Source organism: Puma concolor, chromosome D2 (assembly GCF_028749965.1).
Source record: "Puma concolor isolate L17-30 chromosome D2, mPumCon1.1.hap2, whole genome shotgun sequence".
Lineage (NCBI taxonomy): Eukaryota > Metazoa > Chordata > Mammalia > Carnivora > Felidae > Puma > Puma concolor.
In genome coordinates, this window is record NC_141677.1 from 55,954,892 (window position 1) to 55,966,946 (window position 12,055).

The 12,055-nt window shown below is 47.2% G+C and overlaps 1 protein-coding gene across 40 annotated transcripts in view; it reads right to left on the minus strand.

The window, feature by feature from the left end:
- SORBS1 (sorbin and SH3 domain containing 1) overlaps nt 1-11,412 on the minus strand; it is a 231,558-nt gene extending 220,146 nt beyond the window's left edge. For 39 of the 40 annotated variants that reach the window (XM_086680446.1, XM_086680442.1, XM_086680476.1 and 36 more), the window contains exon 1: nt 11,264-11,412. The gene's annotated coding sequence lies outside the window, so the exon portion shown is untranslated. Of the gene's footprint in view, nt 1-10,749; nt 11,209-11,263 lie in introns of those variants that run through there. The other variant, XM_086680435.1, reaches the window with a different exon arrangement.
- Nucleotides 11,413-12,055: the final 643 nt, after the last annotated feature.

The following is a 12,055-nucleotide window of genomic DNA, read 5'->3' on the forward strand; positions in this document are numbered from 1 at the left end:
CTCTCAAAAATAAATAAACATTAAAAAATAACAATAATAATAAAACAACATAAATTTAAAAAAAGAAAATGCTTCCTTGACTCTGCCAATAACTTCTATCCACCTTCTCATTCTCAACCTAGCAAGCAGAACGTGTCAGGCACAGTTCTAAAGATTTGCATTATTGGATCACCCACAATGCCATGAGGTAGGTACTTTCTCCATTTTACAGGCAAGGCACCTGAGGCACAGATTAGTAACTTGCTCTAGGAAGCGACAGAGCCAGGATGTGAGCTCAGGCAGCCTGAGCGCAGAGACCACGCCCTCAGTCAGTCCACTCCCCACCTCACTTCCCAGCAAGAAGAGCCACGCTCCAAGAGAAGAGATCTGTTCCCAGCTCAGGCCCATCCCGCTACAGGACCTTAAACAAACAGCTTTTCTGTGCATCAGCTGCCCCAACTGTGAAACAAGGCTAATCGCAGACGGTCTAAAAACACAGAATCTTAGCTCTGCAGGCCAGCACAGGCTGCCTAAGAGAACTTGTTGAGGTGAAGGGAACATACCGTATCTGTGCTGTCCACAAGGCAGCCACTAGTCACGTGTGTCTACTGAGCATTGGAAATGGGGCTTCTGTGAATGAGAAACTCAATTTTCTTTTATTTTTAAAGATTTTTTTTTTTTAAGTCATCTCTGCACCAGCATGGGGCTCAAACTCACAATCCTGAGATCAAGAGTCGCGTACTCCACTGACTGAGCCAGCCAGGTGCCCCAAGAAACTGAATTTTAAACTGTATTTTATTTTAATTAATTTAAACATAGGTAGCCATATATGGCTAGTGGCTACCACACTAGACAGTTCAGCTGTAGTCTATAAATTCTACGAAGGCAGCTGCTGGTTCTCTGTGGTCACCACTGTATTTCCAGAGCCCAGCACAGACCCCGGTCTGTGGCTGGTGCTCAGTGATTCTTTGTTGAACAACTCAAAAGCAAAGAACTTTTTAGGTGCTCTAATGCGACTTCATCTCCTGCCCAGGGATTGACTTTCCAGGTTCCCTGGTCAACAGACATCCAACCTTGGCTTGATAAGGAGCTCAGGGCTTCCCAAATGCAGTACAGCAAGGAATGGCTCTTGTGATAGAAAGTGCTTCTATCAAGCCAAATTTATCTCCCTAAAATTTCAACTTACTAGTCCTGGCACATTAGCTCACAGGTTTAGGAAAACCAAAATAAATGATGAAAAAGCACTTAAGTATTTGTAAGCACTACAAACACAGGATTAGGTCTGTAATTCACTTTCTTAGTTAAGATGGATCTGATCTCAACTCGTAACAGTATGAGGCCGATTAAACAAATACGTGACTGTGATCTACTTGGAGGAAACAATCCTCTAGTGTCAGGGCTGTGGTACAGAACTGCTATGGCTGCTGACTCTACCATCATTGCACTTGACATCTGAGCACCCTGCTCCAAAAGTGAGTCAAGGAGTGTGCAGCTGGACTCCCAAAAAGTGAGGCCTCGTTCTCCAAGCAGGGTCTGGGAACTCTGGCAGAGCGACTCACATTTTCTTATGTCCTTGATGTACACTAAGTGGAAAAGCCTAACGTGTACCATACACCTGCTATGCACCAAGGATGATATCAGACACAAAGAGGACTATGATGTGGCCCTCACAAGGAGCCCAGTCTACAAAGAGTGAGAGGTCAAGTTTGCAGAGTACGGACTGCGCAAGGCACCGAACTACCATCAGGATAAAGACATATAAGCCAAACACAGTCAATCCAGTGTGACAAATGTCATAACGGATATATATACAAAACACTGACCTGGCTGCCTTAGAAGACATACCTGGAAGGATCTTAGCACCATGCGTTGACGCAGCAGGTATTCAGCGCAGTGAATGGAATCAAATCTTGACCAATAGCTCATTTTAAGGCTGGGGAAACCAAGACCCAGACAGGTTAAGTGACTTCTAAAGGTGACTCAGGTCATTAGTGATAAGCCTAGAGACAGCATCTGAGTCTCGTCGCTCTCTAGCCCAAAAGCCTACAACGCTGTCTCATGGTGCTCCGTACCCTACACAGCACAGGGAGAATGGCAGGATCTGTTGCCAGTTACTACGTCTACTTCAGAATAAACAACGGATTTATCTTTGTAAGATTGTATGTTTGGGACTCTCTTGAAATCTCATGACTAACAGTAGCCATACCATCTTAGAAACGCGTGTTCAATCAGTTAACAAACATTTCTTGGGAATATACGATATATCAGGTACCAGTTTAAGGGCTTGGATAAAGAGATGAAACTTCTGGTCAAATCAGAGGATTAAAACACCCATATTTATCCCTGTTGTCTCCCAGAACCCCACCAGAAAAATTTGATTTTTAATGGAAAGGAAACAACAGCAGACAAGATACATCAACAAAACTCTGGAAGACAGAGAGCTGACCACCATGCAGTAGCTGATTCAGGTTTCTGCTCTGCTAAGTACAAGCAGGGGAAGAAACCACTAAACAAGAGGGGACTAATGCCACAGAAACAGGAGAAGCCTCAGGAATTGGAGGCACCAAGGACTGAGAGGGGAGGGGACAGGGGCTAAAAAGAGACTCTGCTAAAAGTTGTTCAAGGAGCGATTCCAGCCCAGGGTCTCCCTGCCTGCAGTCAGCTCAGTCTGATTTCCCTCCCTCAGGAAAAAGGTAGAGATTCACTGTTTAGGCAAACTACAAGAGAGACTCTGATTCAGACACAGCTGAGGGAGGGGAATAGCTAAGAGAGGAAGGCAGAGAAGGGGGCAACCTTCAGAAAAGGACAGAGGGAGTGAAAGTCTGCATACCAAACAGGGTACCCAGCCTCCTTTGCCATCAAGGCTCCCAGAATGCAGGACAACCAGGCTATTAAACCCCCAGGCAACATTCTTCTCCAGGAAAACCCAACATCCCCATGGAAAAGATCTATAGGCACTGACATTTAGGTGTCACCAGCAGGAAAAAAGCAGGCTCTCTTCTGGAACCCTACAAGGAAGTTAAGCCCCCTTCCTTGTCACACAGATGCCCAATCAGCATTTTAGTATTCACTCTTCAAATATAAATGGACAAGGAAGGCTCCTATGGGAAATTCAGTAACCAAAACAAGCAGGAAAAGGGGCTTGGAGGAAACAAAGACAAAGCAGGAAACAACAGAAAAACACCAAACAGAACAAAACAAAACAAACTGAAAAAACAAAAAACCTGGGGCACCTGGGTGGCTCAGTCGGTTAAGTGTCCGACTTTGGCTCAGGTCATGATCTCGCAGTTCATGGGCTTAAGCCCCACGTTGGGTTCTGTGCTGACAGCTCAGAGCCTGGAGCCCACTTCGGATTCTGTGTCTCCCTCTCTCTCTATCCCACCCCCGCTCGTGCTCTGTGTCTCTAGCTCTCAAAAATAAATAAACATAAAAAGAATTTAAAAAAAACACACAAAACCCAACATAAGTGAATTTATTGCACCTATGAAACAAGATGCTATTAAAAAAAAAAAAAAGACCACTAGAGAAGTAACTAGGGAGTTCTAGAAAGTAAACACGGAAGTGTGTTTCATGCAAAACCACGAAAACAAAATTTAAAAATTCAAAAGAGTTAAGGAAAAGCTGAAGATGTCTCTCAAAAAGTAAAATATGGGCACCTGGGTGGCTCAGTTAGTTAAGCATCTGGCTCTTGATTTCACCTCAGGTCATGATCTCATAGTTTGTGGGATCAAGCCCCATGCTGGGCTCCCTGCTGTGCATGGAGCCTTCTTGGGATTCTCTCTCTCCCTCTGCCCCTCCTCCCACCACATGCACACATGCACGCGTGCTTTCTCTCTCAAAATAAATAAATAAACTTTAAAAAAGGTAAAAAATAAAATGAAAAACAGGAAATAAAAGATTTAAAAATTGTAAACTCAACCCAGGACGTCCCATATCCAACTAATAGAAGAGTTCCAAAGACAAAAGAAGAAAGGAAATTATCAAAGAAAAATATAAGAATATCTCCCAGGACTGAAGAATGTGTCTTCAGATCAAAACAGCACACCAAGGACCCAGCACAATAATTTTTAAAGCAAGAAAATTTACATTTAAAACTTTCAGTGAGAAAAAAGCAGGTTGCTCATAAGTAATCGAGAATCAGAATGGCCATCTGAATTCGTGCCATTAATATTGGAACCTAGAAGACAGAGGCGCAATGCTTTCAAAACTCTAAGAGACAATGGCTTTCAACCTAAAATTCTAGACAAATCAAACCACCAATCAAGTGTAAATATTGAACAAGGGTATTTCAGACATGCAAGTTTGAAGTGATCAACTTCCACAGACCCTCTCTTAGAACCTCCTGGAGGAATAAACCAAGAAAGAGGAAACATAGGATCCTGCCCAGGACAAGGTGAAGGAGCCCCCAGAATGAGTCATATCACAGGCCTAGAGGTCAATCAACCCAGAAAAGAGGAAAGGGATGGAGGCCTCTGGGAGGGAGGTCTCCAAGGGGAAAAACTGTAATAAAATGAAAAAGGAACACAGGTTATAAAAAAAAAAAAAAAAAAAAAAGATGCTCTGAAATGCTGTCAGAGACTCTTTGATAATTAGCAATAAGTACACAGAAAACTAAGTAAGTAGAAAAAAGAAGGCAATTACTAACAACAACAAAAAAAGATGTACAAGAAAGGAAATATCATTATAGCAGAACTACATGACTCAGCCATGAACACTATTTACATGGCCAAAATAACTGAAGCACTGACTATCAATGTAACTCCAAACTGTGATGTAACCACATCAGGAAAACAAGATGGAAGGGAAGGGATGTGTGTGGGGAAGGGACAGGAGGGGAGATGAGGGGAATAAGGGATCCTCTAATCCATGGTAGGACATCAAGGAATAACATCCAAACTGAACAATCAGGAAACAGCACTGTAAGCAGGAACTTACAAATATAATAGCAATATTAAGAGAAACAGTTAAAAGGGGTGGAAGTGACTACGGTAAACAGAATAATGGCCCCTCAAAGATGAAGATGTTCATATCCTAATCCCCAAGCCTATAAACACGTTACATGGCAAAGGGGAATGGAATTCAGGTTGCTAATCAAGTGAATTTAAAGTAAGGAGGTCACCCTAGATCATCCTAGATCACCAGGTGTGCCCAAAGTAATCACAAGTGTCCTTAAAAGTGGAAGAGGGAGGAAGAAGGGAGGCCGAGGAAGATGGTGAGGTGTTCAGAGTGATACAACAGGAAAAGGACTCAACCAGCCACTGCTGGCTCTGAGGGCAGAGGAAGGGGGCCAGGAGCCAAGGAATGCAGGCAGCTTCTAGAAGCTGGAAGACGCAAGCAAGGAAACAGATTCTTCCCAGAAGGTAATGCAGCCCTGCTACCACCTTTACTGTAGCCCAGTGAGAACCTCTTCAGACTTCTAACGAATGCAACCATAATAGAAATTTACTTTGCTTCAAGCCACTATGTTGGTGGTAATTTGGTACTGCAGCAATAGGAAATCACATTCAGTGACTGACTGGAGAGTAATCCCGGTATGAGGAGGGGTGACACAGCGTTTCATTAACATTGCAATGTTACTTGACTTTTAAAACTATATATGTGAATATGTATACGACTTTGATGTAAATTAAAACTGAATTTAAAGAGGGATAAAACACAGATTCTTTCTTGCCAGATCTCACAATCTGGTAGAAAAGACAGACAGGAATCAGCTACTGCTGAACACAGGAAAAAAAAAAAAAAAAAAACCACCTCTTTCAGATGTGAGGAGAGTCTAAAAGGAGACCAAGGAGTCAGTCAGGCAAAGGGGAAAAAAGGCCTTCTGGTGAGGGAACACGCCCTGGTGTGAGAGAGAACCTGGTCTTTCGGGACATGGATGAGGTCTGAACGACTGGGACATCCAGTGGGTCTGGCAGAGCCAGCAGGGAGGGCTGGGGTGGGCAGCTCTCAACAGGTTTGATGCCTGCGCCCCACTGCTGGCTTCTTCAGCTGGGGTACAGGACCTGCTGTGCATAATTAAAATGTGCATGGGTGCGTATCTGGGTGGCTCAGTGGGTTAACTTTCTGACTCTTGCTTGATATCGGCTCAAGTCACGATCTCACAGTCATGAGATCGAGCCCCATGTCATGCTTGGTGCTGAGCATGGAGCCTGCTTGGGATTCTCTCTCTCTGCCTGCCTCTCTCTCTCTCAAAATAAATAAATAAACTTAAAAAAATAATACTAAAAATAAAATGGGCACGGACAAGTGAAGGCCCAAGAAAACAGCATTTTCCTGGACCATCAGTTGTACTCAACAGTAAAGCATTTCAAATACTTTTATACTAAAACCAACACAGACATATTACAGAATAGAATACAAAACGCATGTGAATTTTTAACATATTAACTAGAGATTTCAAGGCAACCTCTTGCTTGCAAGGCCGGCGTTAGACGCTACACTACCTGCTGACCACTGAGTGCTAAAACTCCATCTTCTCTGTAATTAATCTGAGTCAGAAGAAAATTTTAAAGCTGTACAGCATGCATCCATCAAAGCACCTGGGACTTCATACCCACAACCTGTCAGTGGGTGCCTACACTCCCCTGGGTCCCAACCAAGATGAATCAGAAGGCTGAGAAGCAGCTCATTCTTTTCCAAAGAGGTCTAGGTCCTGCCACTGACGGGGTAGGTCAGCTGAGGGAAACAAGGAAAAACCATCACACTGAATTCTCAGATGTACTCTCTTGGCCATAAGCCCACCCACCTCTCCGACTCTAAGCATTACCAGAATCACAAGCAAGAGCCCCAGCTTCGTCATCAGCACCCCCAACCTTTACAGTACAGGCCTCTATTGGAGAATACATTGCAGACACTCTTTCCATGGAAGGAAGTCAAGAAATAGGGCACATCTCTTGGGAGAGGGTGTCCCTTGTGTCCACAACACAGGGGTGGAAACTTTTTCTATTGTTGTAACTGTTTCTGTTGTAAAAACAATAGCCACATGACACTAAGCTGGGGATTTTTTTTCTATAAAGAGCCACTACTGACCACAGAAGAAAGGGGGAGGGGGGTCGGGGAGGAAAGGAGAGGCAGAAATCAATGAAAGGCCACACAGAAAGGAGTAAAAAGCAATTTAATTGGGTTTGGTTTGTTTGTTTTGTGTGTAAAACACATACCCGCACATTCAAAAAGAATGAACTCAACTGATTTTAAATTAAGAACAGAGAAGATTAAATTTTAATAACAGTAAATACGCTAAAATACACTACAAAGCTACATTTTTTACAGTAAAGAAAGAATGGGGGAGGAGGGTAAGAAGACACAACAGGAGGAGACAGAAAGAAATGTATAGGGGAGGAAGATGTGGAGAAGGCAGATTGGGACGACAAAGAGACACGCAGACCCACACACCTAACCAAACACCAAAAGAGGGAACAACCCAAGGATCTACAGAGACACTTCGTAGGCCCAACGAACCAGCCAAAGTAAACTACACCATACAGGCCAGTTGTTGGCTTGGGCTATTATCACCTTTCATCCTTGCTTTTGAATGGCTACTGATCTGTTAACCACTGTTCACAACTCTTTAATTGCTCACTGAAATTCTGAGGCTTAGCTCAGATCCCAGGCCAGAAGCTCCCCTCACGTGAGCTACAGTTCAGTGAATCAGTCATCTCCAAGTTTGGCCTCTGAAAAGGGAGTACATGAAACACTATCTCGTAAAACATACAAAACACCAATGCAAGAGGAGAAAATGCTGCTTGAGTTGAAAAGAAATTCCACGGAAAACTTTTAGTTTTGCACGTAAAAAACAAAAACAAAAAAACCTGGGACTTCAGCAGAACTGGGTCCCACCTCAGCATTCTCCGGCATCACCATCAGCACACCTGACTTCCCACATGTTCAAGTTCTACCTGCCCGAGTGGTTCCAAAGGCCTCAGCTGACCCTAAAACAAAGCAGCCTCTACCACACTCTGCAGTCTACGGGTCAACAGGAGATCCTAACCCCAGCCTGGCCTCTCGTCCATCCACTCCCACCCCTGTCTACATCAAGCCTCTGCTCACCTACTTCACTCCAGGGGCTCAGGAGTCTGTTATCACAGCTGGCAGTTCCCTTTTCAGCATCATCCCTCTCTCCTTCAAGCTTGGGGTCTGTGTTTTCCCCTTCCCCACCTGACCTGCCCCCAACCTCTCCCTTCTTCAGCCCCTATTTCCTCCTTACTTTTGGCTATCCCATTTTAGAATCTCAGAGGAGGAGGGAGTTTAAGAGATAATCTAGAATACAGGACCTAGAATCTACCCCACCTGGGTTCCTGCCCTGGCTTTGCATCTTGCTACCTGTATGACTTTGGACAAATCACCAAACTCTCCTAATCTCTCAAATTCCTCAGTGAGGGGGGTGAAACCTGGCAATCACAGAGTTTTCTTCCAAAGCTCATGCTCTAAATATCTGAACACTCACCTGTATAACCATAAATAAAGCCGTGAGTGAAACACACACAGGAAAAGAGAACGAATTCTAGAAACTCCCCTTCCTTAGCATTCTGCCAATTCAAATCTCCCCAACCAACCACCCACTCAGACGGTGGGTGCCTCTCACTCAGTGGGTGCCTCTCACTCAGGGCCGTTCTAGCTCCTAATTATTTGCATACAGTAAAAACCTTCTGAGTTGTACTATTCAAGGAAAAGGCCAGTCTGAAGCCATCAGAAACCGAAGCCGTGGAATCTTCTTTCATACCATTGAGCAATACTCTGAGTTTAACATCAGTTTAGCAAACAGAATAGAATCTTAAAATGCCCTCACAAACTGTACTTGTGAATCTAAGAACAGTAATGCTGTCAGGAACCCCTGGAAATGGTCTTCTCCAGAGCTTCCACTTTTTTCCAACAAGGACACAGGCCCAGAGAGTGGAAGCCACTAGCCCAAAGCCCAAAGCAGGTTAGTGGCCAGGATCAAAGCCAGCTGTCCTGCCTCTGGCCCAGACCTTCTCCACCAAAGCTTTTTGGAACCTTCCGTTTCCTTTTACAGAGACAGATTAAATCCTAAATTACCAGTGAGTGCCCTCTACAGCAAATCTATGTCCATGTCCAAGGAAGGGTCCAGAGCTAAATTTGAATGGCCATTACCAATGCTACCTAATAAAAGCCTTCTTTCCAGAACCCTGCCCATTCATACTCTGCAAAGAAAACCCCAGACTCTGCTATCTATATTCAACTCTATTTTAGGGAGGGGAAAAGAGAGGAGAGCTGAACAGTCCTTTGTTCTACCAGTAAGAAGCATCTGCTCGGCCTTTCCCAGAACTCCTACCTCACCCCCCATTATTCCCAATCCCTTCAGAAAAGTTCACAGGAGCTCTCCAACTAGAAAGAAAGTAAGCAGGTCAGAGGAGGATGGGGCCAACAGGGGGTGGGGTCGAAGGGAAGATGACAATATCCTCCCATCTCTTTGCCCCACAGGGTAGAAAGCATTTCTTTTCAGTTGCTAATTCCCTGCTGGGAAGCCACCAGTGACAGTTCAACTCTGGGCCCTCCAGCTGAGAAATGAGCTCTCTGCAACCCCAGGACAACTACCCTTTTCCTAACTGTCCCCTCTAACAGTGCCCTGAGCAAAGGCGCCAACAGACCCACCCTTCCCTGCCATCCCCTTAGGCCAAGAGCCTGAGACAGCAGAGCATGGCTGGCAAGGAGCTATTTAAGGCAGCATCAAGAGGGTGGGGCAGAAAACTGCTGGCAGCATCCTCTTCCCCCACCCCTCCCTCAAGCCAACACACACACACACACACACACACACACACCCTCTTGTGGGCAGACAGCCATCTAGCTCACCTGTCTCTAAGGGCTGTAGATCTGGAGTCTCCAAATGTCCAGCATGTGCTTTCTGTCATTGAAGCTGCTGTCCCCATCTGCTGCCCACCCCACTTTTAATCCACCCTTTCTCTTCAGTCACCACCAAGCTACCTCTCCAATCAAAACCACACAATTGAATCTAAATAGAGGAGCTTGAAAACCAAGGAGAGTGGAGACAGACAAGCCATCCCTGGCCTCCACTTATGAGAAGAAAAGTGGCCGGGGGGGGGGGGGGGGGGGGGGGAAGGGGGGATGTCAGAGGCCCGACTGCTAGATAGGTTCCATGATGTCTCTAAACGAATCTCCCTCCTATTGACAGCGAAATCAATTCTGGCAATTTCAGCAGGTCGGCCCTGTGACAACAGGAGCATCCCAGCGCTCAGTTTAAAACAAAAATCCAAAGGCTCAGCCAGAACATACTGGGAAAACCCAGGGTCTGGATAAAAGGAGCCACGCTCAGTGGGATCCCTTCTGCTTTTATGTAGCAATGTAATAGCGTAATAAATTCTGTCTGCCTGAAGAAAGCATGCACTGGTGAATTTCAAAGCCATCTTACGACAGCGGATGCACGGGGATGCAGAATTCGACAGCATATTCCCCCATGAACGGTACATAATGACTTCAAGCCTCTTTCCCCCTCTATCTTGAATGGCGCTGCCGCGTATCAAGGAAGCCACATCGGAAAGCAGCCAGGTGGGAGCCGGGGATGCCCGGGGAATTCGGAGAAAGGAGTTGGCTTTCCGTCCATGTCGGTGATAAGCTGCCTAGCAAGATGCTGCCACTCACTCTGGGGAATGAAGGAGCATGGGCGGATGGGCACGCACGGTGTTCCCAGACCCACACACGTACCCGCTCATTCAGGCGGGTCCTAGGCCAGACGGATCGTCCTAGCGCCCCTCCCGCCGCCCTCTCCTCCTGGGGGATGCTGATAAATGAACACACCTGCGATGCCTCCATCCTGCCGCTCGCTCCCTCCTTCTTCCTCTGGCTGCTGCAGAGGAGCCCCTCCTTGGTAGTTTCACTTTACAGCGCAAACCCACCCGGGCTTTGATGTCTCCTCCACCCACCCATATTGCAGCCAGCCTGAGGCAGGCGGACGTTCCCTCCTAGCAGAGGCCATGATCGCACGTACCCCCACCCACAAAAAATAAAACAAAACCTGAATCCCGGGAAGCCCCGCACCCTGGGGAACTTTCCTTGAGAAACTGAGGATCCACCCAGCAGGAAGGAAGGAGGGTTCGGCCAAGGGGGACCACGGTTTTCCCCGTGACCACGGGGGATGCTCTGGGGGAGGGCGTCCCCCAAGTCCTTCCAACAGCTGGCCCTTTAAACGCGCCTCCTCCTAGCGCGGAACAAAGGCGCCGCCCGCGGGGGCCGGGCCGCCGCACGCCCCCGGCGCCGCCGCCGCCGGTCGGGCGAGCGCGGGCGGGCGAGCGGGCGGCTGGCGCGGGCTTACCTTGCGGGTCTCCGGGCGGGCGGGCGGCGCGCGTCCTGCCCCACTCGCACTACACGCTGCAGTTGGCCCCGCTCTGTTTTTCTGGGACTCGCCGCTGACTTCACCGACACTTCGCGGCCGGCCAATGGGCTGAGGCGGCCGCCCCCTCATTAGCATGCGTCTGGAACCGTCCACTCCGGCAGCGCCGGGGCGGGGGGCGGGGTCAGGGGGCGGGGCCCGGCCCGGCCGTGACAGGAAGGGGCGTGTGCGCCAATGGGAGGCGAAGTAGGGCCCCGCCGCCCCGCCCCGCGGCATTGTGAGCCGAGAGCGCGGGCCCGCGGGTCTTCGGCAACACGGCGTGCGCGGTCCCAGTAACCCTTTACGTCCTGGTTGGCCGCTGGCTGGGCCCGAGGCTGGGCCCGAGGCTGGCCCCGCGCGCCCTCTTGGTCCTTCAGAGGGCTCGCCTGCGGGGAGCTGGGAAGGAACGTAGGCATAAAAATAACAGCTAACATGTCTTGAGTGCATATGTTGCTTAACCCCTGTGCCCAGTTTGCTCATCTGTAAAATGGTGTAACAGTAGGATGTAGTGAAGGTTAACATAGTTAACATATGTCAGCATTTAGATCAGTGCCTAGTCGTCGTGCTACATGAATGTTTGCTACTATCATAATTATACTCTGTACCAGCCAGTGTTTAATACTTCCTGGATATTTTCTCATTTGAACCTCAGAGTCATAAAAGAGGCACTGTCACTAATCCCTATTTTTACAAATGGGAAAACTGTTAACATTTAAGTGGCTTGCTCAAGGTCAC